Raw genomic sequence first — 21,824 nt, forward strand, 5'->3', positions numbered from 1 at the left:
ATCCAAAATGGTATTTACATTCCGAGGAAGGTAGGAGAACCCTCTGCTATGGTGTACCTTGTTTATGTCCCTGAGCTACCCCCTGGGCTAAGGGAAGATAAGGATTCCTTAATTAATAACATTTTTTACTAGTTCCGTGAGGCCAGACACTGTTCCTCAATTATTAGGCGCGACATTATAAAGCAGAGAGGATTGCAACCCCTGATGGTTTGCATGAGAAGGTGCGGGTCTCTTTTTACGCAGGGATCTAGTTGAGGGCCTTATGGCTGTTGATGCCCAAACCTTTTCCAGTGCAAATACTGGTATAAAGCACAAATTTAAAGATCCGGTCGAACCTTTGGGGTTGCAGTGTGATAGCGCTGAAAAGGGGGCAGGAGAAAGAAGTAGTGGGAGCAACAGTGTTCTTTCTTGACTGGAGTCTAAGGGCCTCGGTGTATTGCCAAGGATGTAAGAGCTTTTGAGGAGGGCATGTTGCTACACTTGCTTCCAACACGAGCTTTGGTTAGTTCTCTCCTGTGGAGAGGGGGAATCATCTAGGGGCCAATAGTGATTGCCCCTCGGGCAGCTACCACAACAGGTGTTTAACTCCCCTGCTGTTAGTAATGAGAGGAATACAAATAATGATCCTATCCCCCAAGTGTCTGATGAAGTCAGTTCACCCCTTGCAGTATCGATAAAAAATATTTAATGGAATGAAGTGGGTACATCTAACTTATTGTCTGAGGTTGAGTGTGGTCAATTCATTGATATGTTCAAATATTTGCCTGTTTCAGGAGACGTGGTATTTATCCCCTTTTCATAGGAGTGGGTACACAACCTACTGTGTGAATGCGTCTAAATCTACAAAGGGTAGGACCTCAAGAGGGTTGGCCATTTGGGTTAAAACAGCACTCCAATGTAGAATTTCTGCAGTGCTCATTGACTCCCCTGGTATTTTAGCACTTAGGTTAGTGTTTTCTTTTTGCAGATGCCTAAACATATATAATGTTTACAATAGAGTGGGGGGCTCTGCAATGGTGAGACTAATGTAATTAATGTATTAGAGCAAGTGCTACTGGAAAATGTAGGGAAGGATATGATTTTGATGGCAGGATAATTTAATTCTGCTTTAAAACCGATGGCTGCCACCCCCCTTGACTTAACCCAGGAATTAGATACCCAGTGGGGTATACCGCAGATTGATCTTCCAACAGTGAGAGGAACACCTAAAGCTGGCCAATTGCTGTCATTAACATTAAATTATGATCTTAGAGCTACTAATGGTAGATGTTCTTGGACCATCAGGATAAGATGACATTCAGTAGGTTAGCCATAGTAGTAAAATTGATTATTTCTTGGCAGATGTTAAGCTCTGGAGCGCCATTTTAGAGACTGAGTAGACAGCGATCACAATGCTCTTGGCCAGACAATTCGTGACAAATTAGTTCCAGCTCGTGTGTGCTAGGGAAACAGAGATACTGGAGATGTTTCTTTTAACAATAACTTAAAATCTATGGGTGGGGGACTGGGTGATAAGGAACCCTGCAGCCCTAGATATACTAAAGGGACGTGTCAACGCAAATTATGAGTATTTGTCCCAACTATCTCCTGTGTCTAGAATTGAGGAGCTTAAATGTAACCACGGCAAGTTATTTAGCCAGATAAGGGAGGTGTTGGGCAAATATAGAAGAAAAGGGAAGTCTTCTCCAAAGCCTGATGCCTGGTATAATGGTGATTGTAGAATGGCTAAAAATGAGCTCCTTGTGGCTATTAAATCTAAGTCCTAAACAGAGATAGTTAAATGTAGGTCTCGCTATTGGCAATCATTAACAAAAGCAAAAAGGGAGTGGAAGAGCTCACTGCGGACGAATTTGCATGAAGCCTTGTCCAGTAAGAATTCTAAGGCTTTCTGAAGAACAGCTGTGGTCTGTAAAAATGGGCGTAAACGCACGTTAGATTTTGAGTGGGTGGCACATTTTAGTCAACTCTATTCCAATAAGTGTGACACTGTCGAGGTTTTCGGTATGCCACCAGTTAGTAGAGCCCTACGCACTTCTAGTAGCTTGAAATTCTCGTGAAATTAAACAATAAACTCTATCTATTCTTGTATTCCAGGTCGTGCAACTGGTCCAGATAGATTACCTAATGATCTGTATAGAGAGAATCCAGAAATCTGGGGGGCCTATATAAACGTGCTCTCCAACACTATTTTAGCTGCTGGAAATTAACTGAACTTGTTACAATATTCAAAAAGGGGACCGGGAAAATCCGGGCAATTATAGACCCATTAGCCTGATTCTCTTAAAAAAATATTTTGCAAGCAGGTTTTGGGTCATGTTCAAGAATGGATCAGTGAAGAGATTGTTTTATCGGACTGGCAGGCGGGTTTTAGATCTAATGTGAGTACCATAGACCTGGTCTTTCGGTATGTTTGTATCTACTGGAAGGAGGTGATTATCAGCAAAGGCAAACTTTTCGTTGCCTTTGTTGATCTTCGATTGACCTTTGATATGGTCCCCTGAGATAAGTTATGGAGGGTGCTTGAGGAAATGGGTGTACCCGCCTCTTTACTGGATATTCTAACAAGGTTAAATGCTGATACTGTTGTTCAGGTGAGATGGGGGAGTAAGGAGCTCTTACTGACCCCACCCACATTGATCAGGGGTAACACAGGGGTGCGTTTTGGCCCCAATACTGTTTACTTTATATATCAATGGTGTAATTGAGTTTTTGAACCAAGATGGATGTGTTGCACCTTGAATAGGAGGGCGGAGGGCCCCTGCCATTCATTTTGCAGATGACACTTTGTTAATCTCTAAATCGCCACAGGGACTTCAACAGCTTTTATATACTTTTCAGCTTTTATGAGTTGAGTGAGGTCTGGTGCTTTACTGCTCCAAGACCAAATGCATGTTCTTTTCTTCAAAGAAGGCAACCCTTTGTAAGAGACAGATGTCGGTGGGTAATATCCCCTTGGATGCAGTGGCTGAATTCGATTATTTAGCTATAAAACGTACCAAAAACCTATGCAGGGCTCCGCAAGTGGAAAGAGCACAGATGTCCTTGGTCCAACACACTGCTAATATAGCAAAAATCCAAAGAAAAACTATACGAAGGATGGCCCCTTCATTAGATATTTACAATGTCAAGGCTTTAGGGCCGGTCCTGTATGGTGTGGAGCTATGGGGTAGGTCAAAAATCCAGAGTCTGTCTGCAGTGTAGCATACATTTTAAAGATCTTTTTTAAACCTCCTAGCGAGTACCCCATTGTCTCCTCTTTATTTAGATCTGGCACAAAAGAAAATTGCTCAAAGGTTGAGCACAGACTTCTTATTTTTCAGCACCGGCTCTGGTCCACAACAGCATCAGAATCTTACCGGGTGGATCTTAGAGATCTCATGACTCCATAATGTGGAAGAAAGATCCCATGGCTTTGCACTGTAAAGGCTTTACTCCAGAAGTTGAGCCTGGATACATATTGGGGCTCTTCCTAGACCATATACTCTATCTCAAAGGCTAGTATTAAAGCTATTTTCTGGGAGAGTGTTGCAGTTGACAACATTTTGCAATGCCAGGGATCATTATCTGTTGCTTAAATTGATTTTAAACCTGGGGCATTATAAGAGAATACTATTGACAAAAGCGTTCATCCTTTAGCATGGAAGCTATACCTACAATTTAGGTATGGATCCCTACCTCTAAAAACGATTACTAGGAAGTGGAAAAGAAATGGCCACTGCTGATGATCTTTCTACAGGTTGTCAAGGGGGTTCTGAATCGCTCATCCATGAACAGTTTTTTGTCCATTTTACAAATAGCTTCGTACAGAGTGGATTGTCCCCCTTTGTAGAAACTTGGGCACTAGGAGGCATTCAGAATACTACAAACCGACTCAAGCCAGATTGTGGAGTTTTGTCACACTACAAAAGAGACTCCACAACAGGTTGTGTGAAAACAGCATATGTATTATGCAAAACACAGTAGAATACCATCACAGTTGTGAACACTGTGCCAACTGGCACCATGTAGCAATATACAGGGGGACTATTTACAAGGCAGGCCCAATCGGGCCGCTGCCAGAATTATCACAAGCACAGGTTGAAAAGGATAAGTGAAAGTCCATAAGCAATACTAAACGTAATCAGTCCGTACCTGTTGGGTAAAAGAAATGAACGTAGCGTCATCACCTTATGCAGAACAGTAAACGTAAACTAACCAGTACCTACTGGTGAATAAAGGACCTCAGCACCATCCCCTTAGAGAAAGGAAATCGCAATAGGATTAGGCATAAAACATACTATATGCTCTCATTGGGCCTAGACATATGCATGGGGCATCTCAATAGGCATAAAAGCACCTCAGGCCCAACAATAGGCATAAACCTCATTAGCAGCATAGCACATTATGCAGAACACCAACCCGGTAAGCCTTAGGGGAAAAGACACCAATAGCATTATAAACAAATGCATTAGGCATAACCTTGGGAATGAGCATAGAGGCATAGCCTGAAAACATTAGGCCTAGGACCCGTGGGCGTAAAGTATAAAACATAACATTAGGCCTGCTCATATTCGCATGGCGGCATCATCAGTAGCATAAATGCAACACTAGGCCTAAAAGAAAAATATTCTGCACCAATCCTGAGGTATAAGCATATTGGGCATGTAGGCATCCTCTGGGTAGACAGAAAACATTGGCATGAGGGCACTTTACACAAACCGTACCTAGGCATAGAAACCCCTTATGCAGTGTAAATGCACTTCTCATCACATTAGCATACATCATGGCATTAGTTTTGGGCATCAGACGCACTATGCACCAAACCATCAGGGGGAGCCTTCAGGGAAAAACACCATCAGTCTAAACTACATAATGCACGTATAAATGCCCTTCATTGTAGCTGCCCACTGTCCTACGGGGCAGCTGTGCAGGGTACAACCAGTACTGTCACGTTGGAACCCCTCTCTGGGACTCTGAAGGTGAAGATGCCCAACTGCGGCGCCGCGGCGAAGTCACGACTGGACACTGGCACCTACGGTGCCTCTGTAGCCCTACTCTGAGACTCCAAGTCACAAATGCCCAAAACGGTGCAGCTGCCCGCTGTCAGACAGGGCAGCTGTAAGTCAGCACAGGCACTCCCGGTGCCCTACGAGCATCCACAGGGGGGGAGAGGACACCGACAATGTGCCCTGACACCCCCCCCCTCAACAACAGGATCACCACTGAGCCCCCACTCACCAGGCTCCTGGAGGAATTGGCTCTTCCCTGTGGCGGCACCCGGCAAACTCACCAGCTCGTCGAGGACTCTTCTCCTTGCTCCTCCGGCCGCATGCGGGGCTCTCTCCGGTCCTGGGAGCCCCGCCTTCACGGCCCATCTCACCGGCGATTTCAGATGAGGCGGGGTAGGCTGCCACCTTGGCCCAGACTCTCACGACCGGCAGCACTTTCTTTTGCTTCCGGTGGGCTGTTGGGCCCCACCCACCCTCAGGCATAGGAACCTGGCTTCCTGGTCGGGCCGGTGCTCCCCTCCGGTTCACGGCGGTGATTCTCCGTTCCTTGGCGGCAATGCGGGGTAGGCTCCCGCTCTTGGTGCGCTCGGCGGCCCGGGCCGCAGCGGTGATTTTGGCAGTTTTGAGAAGTGCGGGGTGGGCTCCCGCTTACTTCAATAAGCACCACGCTGTGGGGTGGGCACCCGCTTTATTTTCAAATCGGCCATGGGGCGGCAATAGCTTGGGGTGGGCTCCCGCTGCTTTACAAAGTGCTCATGACCTGACAACAACACAGGGTGGGCACCCGCTCTTCCCCAAGCAGGCAGGGGATAATCCCACATGCTGGGAATTCCTCGTGGCACTTCGGCAGCACAGCGCTGCAGGGACGCACAAGCTCCTCACCTCCTGGGCAGTCAAAATGTGGTGCAGGAATGCAGAATTCAGCATCCAGTGGTAGCGCTCTGTCAGCACAGCGCTGCAGACGACAGCCCCTCTTCTGGCAATTTGAATATAGCGCTCACGAGGTGCTAGGTCCCAGGAATGCAGTCAGGGTCCCGCACCATCAAGTAGCGTCCACGCTCCTCCCCTCCTTGGAGTGCAGGCAAGCAGATGATAGCGCTCACGAGGCGCTTGGTCAGGAGAGCAAGCAGGCAATGCTGGGCAAGATCAGCAGACAGTGGGTACTCATCAGTACAGGACAGCAGTTCCTAGAAACGGTCAACTCCCATAAAGTGGCAGTCCTCCTGGCATAGCAATCTTCACTCCAGCAGAGGGCTCTCACTAGCCCTGTGTACAGCAGAGGGGGCACAGATGGGCACAGGGGCAAGCACACAGGCCCTTGCGGCGGTACCTCCTGGCAGAGTGTCCCCTCTCAATCCAAGTCCATGCATAGCACTGTCACATGGAGCCTCAGCTCCTCTATATATGCACTCCTCACCCCACCTACCAGAAAGGGCCAGAACCTTCTAGAAGGCTCTCTGGGGAAACCGGTCCCAACTGGCTTTGGGGGAGGTGTAGGGCTCCCTGCCTACCAGGCTTCCCTCCAAAAGCTGGGGGTGTGTGAGACGGACACATCCCAGGGGCAGAATCAGCCTTGGTCACTTCGAACACTAGACCTGCAACCCACTTCAGGTAGGCACAAGCGCATAGACAGGGTGACATTTTAAAAGTAACACTTTCTTCAATGGTGAAAATAAGCCTATGCACACCATTGTGCAGCATTCAATCACATCCATACAGCAAAAGGCAAGGGGGAAAGGCAAAAAGTTCCGGGATGACCCTGCAAGCAGGGCCAAGTCCAACAGTGTGATGTTATGTGTTACACTTTTATGATCTAAAGTGATCGAAATAATGTCCTCTTGAAAGATTGATGTTTTTTCTTTGGGCATGCATGAATTACCAAATGAAAGAGTTCTAGATCTGTTTCCTCGATTTGCTTGGGGAGTCAGTGTTGGGATGTTCTGAGATTGCACATACCACCTGTTACCTTGCTAGGTTAGAGTTACAGATGGTGCAATGTGAGCTAGCCAGGAATCAGGCCAACATATCCTGATGGTGTGTGTAGAATCAGTCTTGGAAAGCAAACACAAGGAGATGATGAACGGAGTGCTGAAACATTTCAGGCACTCACCCCGTCACAGATCTGGGTTGAATCCATCATTGTTCTTTAGCTCACTTCGCCACCCCAGTTCAGACCCAGCTATATGCAAATAAGTCTTGACCCTGTGCCTGCTGGGAACAGTCCAGCCCGAACTGCCAAGCCAGGTCTTCCCTGGACCAGAAACAAGCATCTTGGGACCGGTTTCGGGGTAACACCCCTGATCAGCCAGACTGACATATGTTGTCCTTAAGCCCTCCACTGTGCTGGATCAAGGTTTGGATCTGGGAAGGATTAAAGTTAAATCGGTTGATCCTTGTGGAGTGCTTGGCCCTTGGTCGGGCGCACAAAATAACGTGGCTAGCCTATGTGAAGGCAGCTTTTGCCTCCCTAGGGAGGACTGATAACTTTGACCTTACTTCCTTGTCCATGCGAGAGCAGGGGTGTGTTACAAGGCTATTTATGGATCGAGCCCACATAAAGAGAGAGCAGCATGAGCTGCAGAAACCATCAGTGCGGGGTTACATGCTACAGAAAACTGTGCAGGGTATGGAGCCGTATCTAGCTCAGGTCTGCCTTCAGCTAGATTGGTTTCTCTTGTTTAGGTTCAGGTTTAATTCACTTCATCATCTTTTGGAGTCCCCATGTGGCTGGGCTTTACCTGATGCCAGGTTGCCCTGCGGCCGTGACAGTAAGTCTTCGCAAGACACCTTGCATTTTGTAATTTTTGCTTCTATTTTAGCTGGCCCAGAAAACAGTTATTAATTTCCCTACTGAAATCTTTCAATTTCTCCTCAGTAAGGCCAGCCTTGATTTATCTCCAGATGCTCCCCAATTAATGTGTAATTTTCACTGTTTTATCCTTCTGGATAAATGGGACACAGAAAAATGTTGGCAATGTAATAAGATAAGGGACAATTTAAGCAGAGGGGAACGCTGTGCCCTTAAACAGTTCAAATCGAAATATAATCTTATAATATGAGAAGCAGACAATGGGGGCAACATTGTTATTATGAATCGTTCAGACTGTAACAATGAAATATTGTCACAACTCAACAACACAATGTGTTATGAAAAATTGAGTGGTAATCCTTTGTTTGAATCGTGTAAGCAGATCAATCTTCAACTGAAAAGTTGGTGTGATAAATGCCTTTTGACCATGGATGAATTTTAGTATTTTATTACTTACGTATTGAACGTCCTAGATATCCATGTCTGAATACGCTCCCTAAAGATCACAAAGAGGCAGCCTTCTGTTCTGGGAGGCCGATAGTATCTGGAATTGGGGGATCTACAGAAAGAATTTCTGAATATGTGGATTTATTTTTACAGCCATATGTGGAGAAGCTTCACTCTCATATCCGGGACACCAAACATGTTTTGAATATACTACAGGACATACAGTGGGAGTCTGGGATGTGGTTGGTCACATTGGATGTGACATCTCTTTACACCTGTACCTCACATGAGAAAGGTGTAACAGCATTGAGCCTTACCAGATCGGTGACCTATTTTGAACATACACTAATTGTATTATCTATGACCAGGATAATTTTGGATAAAAATGTTTTCATGTTTGGACAGACTTGGTACTAGCTACTGCAAGGTACTGCGATGGGCTCCAGATTTGCCCCTTCTTATGCAAACCTCTCTATGGGGGTTTTCAGGAGGGGCATATTTGGGGTCCGGGTGGATCAAAATGGATCGAACATATACTGTACTGGGGACGGTACATCGATGATTGCCTGTTAATTTGGACAGGAAATGAGATACAGCATAATGATTTCCTTGTCTACCTCAATACAAATGATGCCAATATAAGTTTAACTACCAAGTTCAGTAATGATGGTATTGAATTATTTGATTTAGAACTATATGTTAAGTAGGATAAACTTCACAGTAGACTTTTTCGGGAACCTACCTCATGGAATGCAACCTTGCATGCCTCTAGCTCTCACCCGAAATGTCAAATTAACGCTATACCTTTCGGGGAGATGATGAGAGCTTGAAGGACTTGTAGTGAAGAACAGGAATATCAGAAATGTATACAGGATATGGAGAGAAGGTTGTTAGAAAGAGGTTACAGCACTCATGTGGGGAGGACAGCAAGAGGTAGAATGACCAGTATTGACAGACAATACACAATGGTCACACATAAAAAAGAGAGACAGGATTCTAAATGAGTACATCATATTTCAGACTACATCAGGATGTTGATTAAATACCGTAAATGTCTGAGCAGGCATTGGCATCTGCTAAAGAATGATAAAATGTTGGAAGAGTATATATCGGAATATACATCAGTTACATATCGTAGAGGTTGTACATTACGGGCAATAGTCTGTCCAAGTTACCCAAGGCAAGAACAACAGTACAATTGGTTAATGAGGCATACTCTAGGCTTCTACAAGTGTGGTTTCTGCACGATGTGCAGATAGGCCAAGGATAAAATGAAGTGCTTTACAGATACAAGAATGAGAAATGACATGATAAATTATAACATCACATTTCAGACTAAGTATGTAGTGTATGTTATAATGTGTAAATGTGGATGTATGTATGTGGGGAGCACGATTCAAGCTCTTAAGGACAGAATAAGCGTGCACATGAGAGCAGTAAAAACCTCAGATCCCAAGTGCATCCGTAGCAGTCCATATAAATGGACGGAGATCACAAGGACCATTTAAAAAAAAATTGAGTTTTTCGGTATTGACCATATATCAAGGGACCCTAGGGGTGGGAACAAAGAATTAAAGCTGAGAAAATGCGAGGCTAAGTGGATTCTGAGATTACAGACGGTAAAAATTGGCCTTAATATGGATCATGAATTGCATTATTTCTTAGGAGATGGGTAGATCAGGTAACAACAAATGATTTGTGAGAGGTACCACAAGTTGTGGTCTTAAAACCATATGGGGAACATCGGATCTGACAATATTAAAGGAATTGGGATTAGAATGGTACAAGAGATACAATAATCTATGGCTTTACAATTTATGGTAGACATCGAAATATGGATGTGTGGCAATTGCATCTTACATCTTTTTCTCATCATAATATATTATATACTATTGGTTGCAACTTGAATCTAGTTTGTGTTTTGTTTTCTTGACTTGAAGTCCTTAAGTGTGAACATAATGTACACTGTGAATAACAATTCTAATTTATGTCTTATTTAGTTTCACCACATCCGACCTTACTTCTTTTTTCTCTTAAGAGTTTATCATATACTATTGGCTGCGACTTGAACACAGTTGTGTTTTGTTTCCTTGACTTGAATTCTATAAGGGTGAATATAGTGTACACTGTGAATAACAATTCTAATTTAGGGCTTTTTTAGTTTCACCACATCCTACTTTCAATGGCCATCTGTTCAATTTCGCAATAAGTCTTTTACTGTTTGTATTTTTACTAGTGCTGTTACATGAACATGTATTTTAGATATACCGTACTCAATTGCCGCTACTTACCCAGCAAGATTTGATCAGTAATTGAGGTGTTATGATTTTCATCTCAAGATTTATCATCAGCAGGAAATTATTATCTATATTATCTTGTTAAAGGACTTGACAGAGCTTTTCCAACTTTGATACACCTAAATAATTGACTGTTACAAGATGGCGGGTCCGATAGGGCTCTGGCGTTCAATATGCGCCTTACAAGCGCCCTTCTCCACTATGGTGTTTGTATACCATCAGTTCATCATAGTTTGCCACTCCAAGATGGTGGGAGATTATTTTGTCTCACTACTTCTACCCTTTTCTAGATTACTGAAATGAGGGACCGCCCCTTGATGTTTGGGGCAATTTAGTTGGTCTTAGACGGACCATATAACTTTATTATTAGTGTCCTTGGAAGTAATTTAATCAGAATAATTCCGTTGCAACACGTTCAGAACTTCACTATTACAAGATGGCGGGTTCGATCCAGGCTTCCGCATAAGTCACGCACATCACATGCATTATAAACACGCCGTTTTTTAACATGATCCTTACTTTGTCTGCCAGACAGTTACACACACTGCTCTGGAGTTCTTGGAGACACCAGCCCACACTCTGGTAAGGAGAGATAGCACGTTATTAATTTATGCAGTTAATTTTGATCCGAACACCCTTAGGAAATACAATACATAGTAAATCTGATTGGTAGGTGTTATGATTGCTTTACGCCCTAATTTGGTGGCAGCACTCTGTAATGGTAGCAGAGATTTAATGCTTTCGGCTGCAGTCACTTGGATGAGTTTGTGAAAAATGCTTATCTTTATTGATTAGGTTTGCTTTGGTGGTGGCACATCTCCGTATCCAGAGATAGATGCGACCACCCACAAGCATGTTGGAGAGGATAAGTAGGTTACATACTGGGTATTATGGAGTTATAAAATTGTAATTGCATAGTTGCGTTTTGTTTATAGGAGGTGTAAGCCATTTTGACTTGTTCTGAATACTACCTGAAGTAATTTTAATGAAGGAGAGGATAATTACAGCTTTAATAGCAATTACATGGCACTTATCACAGATACACTCAGTTGAGGTACGTGGTCTGAATCAACTCTCATAGTACTTATTTACAGAACATCTGTTCATGTTGGGTAAGGTTAAATTTGATTCTCTTTCTTTCTCCAGAGTGAATTTCATTGAGTTTACAGGTAACCAAGGATTTCAGATTGCTTTAAGATATTGCATGGGTGCACTTCAAATAGTTTAAGGTAATCTTGCATACACAGTGGTTCTATGCATTTTACTTTATTTTTTTCACACTCACTAAATATTGGTGTTTCAGTGGCCATTGAAGGTTAGGAACTTTGCTTGGTGACTAATGTTCCATGTACTGTCACGGATGGCATTAATCTTTTTCTTTCCAATTACTCGTAAAATGGTTTGTTATGAGAATATTATTTAATTTGAATCATTAAATCTGGTTTTGTCCAATGGTCTACAGTGTGGGGAGCACTAATTATAGATTATTTGTAAAGGCACCTGGGAGATGTCTTTACAGATGACTGTAACCCTTGGATGTATCTTTAAGACAATTTTTATGTTCATTTAACATTCCAGCCCTGAGGAAGTTCTAGGGTGACAAACCCAAAGACAAAACACGCGTTGGCTGGTGCGTGTGGTGCTATTCGAATAAAGAGCAAGATTGGATGAACCTGGAGACTGTTGGAGTACTTACTTGGGGCTTTTGATTGCACGTGCTCAGAGTTCTTGTTTCAATTATCATTTTTGCAAGCTGTTTTGGTGTCTAGGAGGTGAGACCTGATTAATTGATGTAGTCTTCTGGCTGTGTGCATCACATCTGTTTTAAAGATTTTTGCATTACCTTAATTTTAAGTGATGGTTTCACAATGATGTTGTTTGTTTTCTTTTATGGCTGTTTTATCAAATGAATAAAGATTTTATGATGATGATGATGAATATTACTTGAACATTTGCAACAAAATCATTGATAACAAAATTGTGCATGGCATGGGCTCGAGTTGTAGTTACCGTAGGGGACGAGTTATAGTTACCAGTGAAAACTATAACTGGGGAATTTCCTGATTTTGAACGCTTGAAACGTTACATTATCACTGAAATTCTCATCTAACTATAACATTACTTTAACCTTTGTTTTTTTCAGTGAATATATATACACACACATACAAACACACAACAAATTTGCTATGTATTTGCTGAATATTTTAAAATAAAAATGCTAATTACCTGTCATGACACATCGATAACTACTATACCTCTACATCTCTACATCTGATTAGATTGCATGAAGCAATTAGTTGCTTTTAGAAATTATCTATATGCATGGTCTCAACATCTTTCATTCATATAGAAACACAGAACTCCTGATATAACTTTCAGTAAATATTTTCTGGATCTCTCCTGCACATTGGATGTGTCTCCCTTTCTCTCAAACAATATGTATGTATTTGAAAAAAGTGAAATTTGTATAATTATATATTTTTTTTAGGAAAAAAAGAAATATATCAATAAATGTAACACAATTCAAAATATGTAATAAAAAAATGTTGGTATATCTATTCTATAATGCTAGAAATTACTTTTTGTTTAAAATGTAGACAACAAGAAATTGTTCTGATGTGATGTTAGCCGTTTTACTGTGATTGTGCAATCTAAATTGGAATCTGAATTTGCTTGGGGTCAATTCGGGGGTAGCTTACCAGAGAGAGGTGACTGCTAGTTCCGGCTGGTCCCTCGGTACTCTCCGTACGTTGGCGCAAAGAGCGACGTCATTTCCGCATTGACGCGCTTTAGTGAGTCAGCTCAATGTACTTAAACAGGGGCACTGCGCAGACGCAGTTGGCTCAAACCTGGTACTAACTACTTGTTGAAGCTTTGCATTTTATGGGAATCACTAAACAGGGTTTTTTTTTAAACAGACTACGGGCTGCTAACTTTATTTCTATCAAATCCGAAACTGATTTTATGTGTGATTTTAGGCTTTTCATTTGTTAGGCTGCTACCTTTGTTTTTAACTATCCGAAATTGTTTTGATGTGATGTTAGGCGTTTTACTGTGACTGTGCAATGTGAATTTGAATCTGAATTTGCTTGGGGGCAATTCGGGGGTAGCTTACCAGAGAGAGGTGACTGCTAGTTCCGGCTGGTCCCTCGGTACTCTCCGTACGTTGGCGCAAAGAGCAACGTAATTTCCGCATTGACGCGCTCTACGGTGTCTGCTGAATGTACTTAAACAGGGACGCTGCGCAGACACGCCCCTGGTGCGCTGAAGGCGCGCCTAAGTCAAGCCCGTCTGCGCTGGTCTGCGCCCTAATGGGCCCAGGGGCCAGGACCCCTGGTCCAAAAGTGATTTACTCCATGGAAGAACTGCGCAAATTAAAAGACACACTCTACACGCCAACCCTCCCTGCAGTATTGGTCAATAAGCTTCTGCTAGACAAACTGTTTGTGGACATGGGGAGGCAAGAGAAGAATAGCACTCAGGCACAGAGGGCTATAGGAGTGGGGGCTGATGCCCCTTCTAGCTCAAGGGCCGCCTTATTGAACACACTGTCCCTGCCGAAGCATAATCTGGAAATCTTTGGCCAGCTTCAGGAGAAGGAGCTAGATACCCTTGCTCTAACAGACACATGGCTTGATGATGCTTCAGGGCCCGATTTAGTGGCCTCCCTCCCCTCAGATTATGATGTTCTGACACTCAATCGCCAGGGGAAGAAAAGAGGGGGGAGTAGCAGTTTTCTGCCGCAAGACCTTGACTATCGAGAAAATAGTAGAAGAGGGCCTGTATGGGGCGGAGGTCCTGGGGATTAACGTTGGACTAAAATCCTCTTGCCTGACGGTGGTGGTAGTATATCATCTACCCCGGCCATCCCCCTCAATTAACGATCGGTTCACTGAAGTGGTTAGTGATTTATGCTCCAGATACCAACAGATTTTAGTAATGGGGGACTTCAACTACCACTGGGATTAGACTCCAAGAGATCTGGTGACCAGTAGGTTTGCAGAGGCCATGACCATGCTGGGGTTGAAACAAATTGTGGAGACCCCCATTCACGAGAAGGGCCATACCTTGGACCATATTTGGACGACATCTCCCGCTATGTTACTGACAGATTGTAGACCATGTAGCTGGTCAGACCACTACCTGATCAGTTTTGAGATCCCCGTGCCTAGTCGACCAATCCTCCTACCGCCAGTATGGAGGATGGTACGGAACTGGCACAAGATAGAGGACGTCAGTTTGAGTGAGGCCCTATACGAGACAGTGCCCCCAGGGAAACAGTCTGGGACCCGGATATGGAGTATGAGAAATTTACGTGCCGGTTGAGGACAGCCATGGACGAGGTGGCTCCCGCCCAGAGGGAAAAGATGATGAACAGAGCGAAGGGCGCCCGTGGTACTCGGTGGAATTAAGAGGGGAAAAACAGGCCCTTCGCCAATGCTAAAGGCACTGGCAGAAATTATACGATCCGAAAGCCCAGGAGGAATATAAAGCAAAACTAGCTCTTTACAAAATATCTATTATCGCAACAAAATTAGCGTACTATGAGCTAAAGATCAGGGAAGGAGACCTTTAACGTGCTTAGGGAGCTGAGTCAGAAAAAAGAACACAGGACGGTTGCCAACCCAGATGATTGCAATAAAATACAGGACTTATTTCTAGCCAAAGTTAAAGACATCCTCATAGAGATAGGCAACACTAGTATAAGCCTGTGCCCTCTCTCAGTGGTAGATCCACCGGACTTCCAGGGTGGTATTCTCGCAGGGTTTCCTGCTCTGGACTCAAACGGCTTAGCTCGCATCATGGCCAAAGTGAAATCAGGGTCACCAGCACCACCCTATTTAACGAGCAGTGCTCGGAAGCGCGGCGCCTGAAGGGTGGTGTTTTGGGAGTTTATAATTGAACGTTTTAACTTGATTGTAAAAATATTGTGATTTTATCTGTGGGGGCTGATACAGTTTTTAGTTAAAGTTTTCATGCTGCTATTCGACTGGGAGTGTGTTAAACTCCTTCTTGCTCTCTAATCTTGTACTTAGCACTTTGCGGGGAAACGCTTGCCTAGAGTGGCCATATGTTAGTGCCACGCGTTGTCTCTGGTCAACGCTCTAGTCGCTGCATGCCAGACTTCCACCACCTTTTTTAATGGCCACTGTCCGTACGCGCAGCGGACACGCTGATGGCACGCCTAAGGCAAGCCCATATGCGCCCATCAGCGCAGCGCACCAACAGCGGCCAGGGCCAGTCATGCTGCCCAATTGAAATTGGCTGTGGGTGAGAGGGTCTCGTGCTCAGGGGAGTCCTTAAAAGCTCTCCAGGCTCCTTTAGTATAGTTACACCTTGCAGCCTGGACTACGTTTGTGACACATGTGGCTTCATGCCGATATTAGATCTTCCTGGCAGGAATCCGCTTAGTCAAGTACCAGGGACCCTCTGTTTTTGGGCTGCCCTTATCAACGTGAGATCACTTAGGAAGCATCATGTCGATGTGTTTGATTTGATTTTGGATAATGGTTTGGACTTATTGTTTATTACGGAAACTTGGTTAGACGACACCTCCAATCCAATTGCTGCATTAGCCATTCCAGTAGTCATAAGGAAGACACCAACGTTTGGTGCGACGGTGAGGTTTTGCATTTTAGCCTACACCTCTCGGCCCATTTTACGTTGGGGGGCTCACTTATTTATCGTCCCCCAAATCCGGCCAGTTTTTTTCTCAATTCTTGTAGCGATGCCGTGGCGGAGCGGGCACTTCGCTTTTCGCATTACTTGGTCTTAGGGGACGTTAACCTCCATCTTGATCAGTCAGAGACCAGGGATTCCAGGGATTTTCTGGATTCGCTTAATCTGGCCCAACTTTCACAATGGGTTTGTCATCCCACGCATCAAGATGGCCATATATTAGACCCCATCTGCTCCAACTTCCCTATTGAGGTGGACCAGCCCCTCCCGGTCTCTTGGTCGGACCACTTTCTCGTCTGCTTTTCCTGGGAAGCCCCGCAGCAGAATTTGCAAACTCGGTCCAATCTCCTGCGTGTTGTCTGTAAAATTGACCCTCTTCAGTTCAATAGTGCTTTGGCTTCCTCTCGGCCCTCTTGTCAGCAGGACCCTGAAGGGAGTCTGACCGCACTCTCTTTTTCGCGCGCACCTAGGCTTGCAGGGGATTCCCCCTCCAAACCCTGGTTCTCGCCCGAGATCCAATCACTGAAACATGTAAGGTATTGGAGAGGGCATGGCGTTCCAACAACTACTGCACGCAGGTGAAACATGCTCTCAGGAGCAAACAAAAGAGCTACTATAGGGCGATTGCTGGGGCCAAAAGCCGATATTTTTCCTCGTGCATTGACCAGGAGAATAACAACTCGAAAGAATTGTTTCGAATAGTTAAAGGTTTTGTGGCTCCCTGTGCCCAGTTTCGCTCGCTGCCTGCCTCCGAGACCTGGTGCAATGTTCTTGACAAGTTTTTTCTGGATAAGATTCAGTCCATCCAGGCGGCCTTCTCTGTCTGTACTATTGGACCCTTGGCTCTTTCTCCCCTCCCCCGGTCCTCAGCCGGCCCTATCCATAAATTACACGTTTTCTCTCCAGCAGAGCTGTCCTGTACCCTCAAAATTCTTAAGGTTTTGAAAACGGGCTCACCCGGTAATCCTAGTGCAGCTAGGCTTTTAGCCTCAGCTGCGGACATTATTAATCCAGAAGTCAAAAATATTGTCAATACTTCCCTGTCGGAGGCCCAGGTACCAGCCACCTGGAAACAGGCAAAAATTCTCCCTCTTTTAAAAAAGCCTTCACTAGATCCCTTGTCCCCTGGAAATTACCACCCAATCTCTCTTTTGCCAAGTCTGGCTAAAGTTTGTGAGAAGGTGGTCACGAGACAACTCATTGACTTTGTGGAAGGCGCTGGCTTGTTGCACCCAGCGCAGCCTGGCTTTCGGGCCTCTTACAGCACAGAGTCTGCGCTGGTGGAGGTTTCGGAGGCAATCCGGGAGTGTTTGGATGCCGGCGGGAGGGCAGCTTTGATTATGCTGGACTTCTCTGCGGCATTCGATACGGTGTCTCACTCCTTACTTCTTGCTCGCTTCTCGGAGATCGGCATTGCTGGTTTAGCCTTAGGTTGGCTTACCTCCTTCCTGGCTGACCGGTTGCAGCAGGTTTGGCTTCCACCTTGCGCCTCTGTACCTCAGCCAGTGGCCATGGGTGTCCCACATGGTTCGTCCCTTAACCCCCTTCTCTTTAACATCTATGTCACCTTGCTGATATATTTAGCGGAGAAGCTTGGGGCTAAGGTAATCGCCTATGCGGACGACACTCGCATCTGTTTACCTGGGATGGTGATGATGTTGCGGTCTCCTCTGCCCAACACTGCCTACTCTCTGTATTTTGCTGGCTGGCTCAGGCCCAGCTGAAGTGTAATGAGGAGAAAATCAATATACTTCTGTATGGCAAATTCCCGACCAATTTCAGAGAGCTACTGTGGCCCGCAGGGTTTCCCTTGCCTTGCTTGTTGGGCATCGCCGTAAAAAATCTGGGTGTATGGTTTGAGGTGAACTTATCCTTTGAAACCCAGATTAAGAAGTTGGCAGGTTCCTGCTTTGGCATTTTAAAAACGCTGAGGAAGTTTCTCCCTCCTCTTCCAAAGGCTGCAAAGGAAACCGTGGTTCGGGCTTTGATTCTCTCTCGCCTGGACTACGCTAATGCGCTGAATGTCGGGACCCCTGGCTATCTGTTGAACAAGCTCCAGGTAGTGCAGAATTCAGCGGCCTGCCTCCTGTTGGATCTCCCCAGAAGGAGTAGTGTGCACCTCCATCTGAGCTCCCTGCATTGGCTTCCTATAGAAGTGCAGATTAAATTTAAAATCTAGTCGATTGCCCATAGTGCCCTGTATGGCCGGGGGCCCAGTTATCTACAAAAGAGGTTCTCCTTTTATGTCCCAGCGAGACAGCTGTGCTCCTCCTCCCAATTACTGGCTCAGATCCCCCGGTTCTCTCGTCAAAGGCTTGGCGGATGCTCCTTTCTCCAGAAAGCTGCTTTGGCATGGAACGCATTGCCATTGGTTCTTCGCAGCATCCAAGATCCCTGGACCTTTAAGAAAAAGCTGAAAACCTTCTTGTTTCAAACTCTGGCATATGATCCTCTCAGGTTTCGTGCCGGGACACTCTGAGGAGTAGCCGAGCGCGCTACAAATGCATATAACAATAACAATAACACCCTTCCCCCCAGGCTGAAGTGATTCTAAGGCTAAGAAGACTGACCTTTTGTTTTGAGCTACAGGGACATAACAAGCTTCAGAGGCTTGCTGCAACTGCCCAGCTGACCTGTTGCCTGGACCTGCAACTGGACCTGCCTGAGTCCTGCGGGCCTCTGCTGGAGAGAATTCCTGACACCCTAGAGGTGCCACGCAGGTCCTGGACTCTTGGTATTGCCTCACTTGAATTCCTGTCCAAATAAAAGGAGAAATCCTGAAGTTTTGGACTCTTGACCGAGGTGCACTGGCCCGCTTACACCAAGATCTTTCAACCCGTGCTGCCCATTTACCCGAACCACCAGTTAACCTGACTCTTAGTGCTGTAGTGACCACCAATGATGCTTGGCAGATCTGCACTTCATGCTACAGCCTCGACAGCTCGCGGTGACCAGTAACGTGAATCTCCAGCAACGACTGTCCATGCCACCCATCCGCACCACCCATGAAGATCTTCGTGCTACAGGGATAGCCCATGATGCTCACCTTGCTCTTCACACTACATCAATGACCATCCACGACGATCTTCCGGCTCCTCAGGACCCATTCTGCCTGAACGGAATTCTTCACACTGGACTTTGAAGGTAACTCTTTCAGCAGGACTAACCCGGTCCCTCTGTTTGGCCCGCACTCTAATGTTCTTGCCATTGATCGGACACAGATTGCCTTGGTTCCACCACACAGCAAAGAACAAGTGTACCACAACAGAAAAAACTTTCATCCTATAAATGTGCAAGTTGTTTGCATTCCCGATCTGTATATCATAAGTGTCTTTGCACGCTTCCCTGTATCCACTTATGATTAATTTGTGCTACACAATAGCAGCATAAAACAGCAAATGGCATAACTTGGAAATGTGACGGCTTGCCTTGTTAGTAAGTGCTATGTTTCAATCTATGTTAAAATGTACAGATGTTGTTCTCTCAAAATTTCAATCTCAAATGTTAATCTTACATGCTGTGTAAATTTTATTTCTTAGTTGACTCTGCTTATCTAAACCGACAGTGGTTGTTACCAACAACACCAGGGGAAGTCTGCTTCAATGAGGCACATAGTAGAACTAGAAAACCTGTAGAGGCTGTGGAGCGGGGTTTTGGCTACTAAAAGCAAGATTTCGTTATCTGGATAAAGCTGGTGGAGCCATCCTCTACTCACCTGATAAGGTGTGCAAAATACAATGCTATATCATATGATGCACAACATTGCCCTGCACCGGAACATCCCTTTCATCTGAGATGATGACTACAATGAATAGGGCCAGTTGTGGAAAATTGACAGCGATTGGTGTTAGCATTTAGCTGAAGCCATATTGTTTCCGGCAGCCATTATGTCTGCCATGTGCTCACCACGTGCTGTTTCCTTCTTCACTGTTGTTTAACCTTGTGCTCTGTTTAAAGGACTGGCTATACTTTGACTCTGCTACTCTACACATGCGCAGAGGAATCTGTAACTGTCCATACATCTGTTTTTAGTCTGTAACTGTCAGGTTGTTTCTACCGGAGTCAGCAACTGCTAGCTCCTCCTTTACTGTGCATTTCTGTTTGACCATCTATGTATGTAATTCTCCTATGTGTGCTTGTACCGCCCTCTTTTGAGCCCCTGTGTGGGTATAAAAGACCCATGGTTCTTCTACTCCTTGTGCTACTTCATACACTACCGAAGGGTGTTGTGTGAATGTAGTTCCACCTCATGAGGTTTAATAAATCTTTCCTTTAACCTTTCAGCTTCCGTGCCAACTTCTATTTACTTGCCTGAGGACTTGCGTGCAGAGGAGGGCGAACCCCTAGTACTGGTAGGCCTGGCTGAGGCCCACTTCTACAAATTGGCGCCCTATTAAGCGGGGCTCATCGACGACTCGGATGCCTGAAGGAGTGGTTGAAACGGAGGATTGGAATCTCGCTGCGGACGATCGGTGCCCGAGGAGACCCGCGTCTTGGCAACCACGGCGTTTTTTCCTCTCTTCCTGATCTGATCCTCCGGTGGTGCCGGTCCTCGACTGAGATCTCTTCTGGTGTTCGCCGTGCAGAGACCATTTGGTCAATTCAGAACTTGGCAGTTGGAATCTGGAGACCTATGCTCGGTAAGGTCATTTATGAGACAGTGAGGAAAGTGCGCCGGCTGCAAAACGTGAGATATAAAGTTATATAAACATGAGATACAACAGTGAGATATAACGTGACATAACAGTGAGATATAAAGTGATATAACGTGAGATATAAAGTGATATAATGTGAGATATAAAGTGAGATATAAAACGTGATATAGAGCAATAAAGTTTAGAGAAGAATCAGTTGGCTCCTCCTGAGGGGATGCCTAATAGGGACATGTATATTAAAAATGGTATTTCTTCTATAATGTACAGCACGTTATTGAATAAATATACTAGTAAGGATCCTGAGTTGTGATGGCCTTTACATGGGTCATTTGATCTTAAAAAGATTCAGTATGTGGAACAATGTCTGTTTAAACGTAAAAGTAGACAAGACATGTTTGACTGCGTACGAATGTGGGAGAAAGAAGCGCGTGAGAGAGTGAGAAGGGAGCAAGCTTTGATAGAAAAAGAACAACGCAAAAGCATTCACACGAAAGCACTGGAACTTAAAAATAGAGAAATAAAGGAAATAAAGGAGAGGGAGAATAGGGAGCACCATTTGCAGGTAAATGGCCAATACTCTGTTCGGCACCCCCTCTACCTCCTCCTTGATAAGCCACAGGATGATTCAATTCTGTTGGATCGTCCTCCACTTCCATATCCTTTTCCTTCTGCTCCTACTAACTCTGATGGTGATGATCCTTCTATGGATCAGGATAAGTTAGGATCTGATTCTGCACGAGAGACTCGCTCTATGTTGACCGCTGAGCATGCGGCTGAACTTAGATCTGCTGCCCGTAAAGTTGCTCGTAATACTCTTTCCGCTCCTGAAATTTTACAGGATGTAGAAAAATGGCAAGACAGGGAACAAGTATATTTTGCGGAAGTATTTGCCATAGACGTAATTGAATGGTTTAGGAAACAATCCACAGAGTTAGAGCCTGATGATATA

The sequence above is a fragment of the Triturus cristatus genome, chromosome 8 (assembly GCF_964204655.1).
Source record: "Triturus cristatus chromosome 8, aTriCri1.1, whole genome shotgun sequence".
In the NCBI taxonomy this organism is placed as follows: domain Eukaryota; kingdom Metazoa; phylum Chordata; class Amphibia; order Caudata; family Salamandridae; genus Triturus; species Triturus cristatus.